Source organism: Lupinus angustifolius, chromosome LG03 (genome assembly GCF_001865875.1).
Source record: "Lupinus angustifolius cultivar Tanjil chromosome LG03, LupAngTanjil_v1.0, whole genome shotgun sequence".
Taxonomy (NCBI): domain Eukaryota; kingdom Viridiplantae; phylum Streptophyta; class Magnoliopsida; order Fabales; family Fabaceae; genus Lupinus; species Lupinus angustifolius.
Genome location: NC_032011.1, coordinates 30,064,471 through 30,065,610, shown reverse-complemented (window position 1 = coordinate 30,065,610; position 1,140 = coordinate 30,064,471).

Below are 1,140 nucleotides of genomic sequence, written 5' to 3'. Positions count from 1 at the left end.
GAAGTGGATAGGATGAGGACAAGAATGACGATGAGGACGAGGATAGGATGAGGATGAGGATTGGGATAGGATGAGGAGGATGAGGAAAGGATTAAGATGAGTATGAGGATATGGATGAGGATAGGATGAGGATGAGGAGGATGAGGATGGGGATGAGGATGAGGATGACGATGAGGTTGAGGATAGGATGAGGACGAAGATAGGATGAGGTAGAGGATGAGGATGATGATAGGATGAGGAGGAGGAGGAGGAGGAGGAGGAGGAGGGTGAGGATCAGGATAGGATGAGGAGGAGGAGGAGGATGAGGATATGGATAGGAGGAGGATGAGAATAGGATTAGGATGAGGATAGGATGAGGAGTAGGAGGAGGAGGAGCAGGATGAGGATGACGAGGAGGAGGATAGGATGAGGATAGGATGAGGGTGAGGATAGGATGAGGGTGAGGATGAGGATAGAATGACGAAGAGGATGAAGAAAAGGATGAGGATGAGGATGAGGATGATGACATGCATAGGATGAGGACATGGATAGGATGAGGATGAGGACGAGGATAGGATGAGGAAGAGGATGTGGGCAGGATGTGGAGGTGGAGGAGGAGGAGGAGAAGGATGAGGATAGGAAGGGACGAGGATGAGGGTGAGGATAGGATGAGGATGAAGATGAGGATGAGGATAGGATGAGGATGAGGGTGAGGATGAGCATAGGATGAGGATGAGGATGAGGGTGAGGACGAGGGTAGAATGATGAAGAGGATGAGGATAGGAGGAGGGTGAGGATGGGGATGAAGATGAGGATGAGGATGAGGATAGAATTAGGAAAGGATGAGGATAGGATGAGGATGAGGATGAGGACATGGATAAGATGAGGTTGAGGATGAGGAAGAGGATGAGGATGTGGATGAGGATGAGGATATGATGATGAGGAGGAGGAGGAGGAGGATGATGAGGTTAGGATGAGGAGGAGGATGAGGAGGAGGATGAGGATGATGGCACAAATAATCTTCATGAATTTAATCTCTTGCACGGAATACACCTCTTTGCATTAATCATGCTTGACTGAAAGTTAAGTCTATGCACGAATTACTCCATGGAATTAACCACTCTTGACTTGCCTTGAATGAGTTGCACGAAATTCCCATGC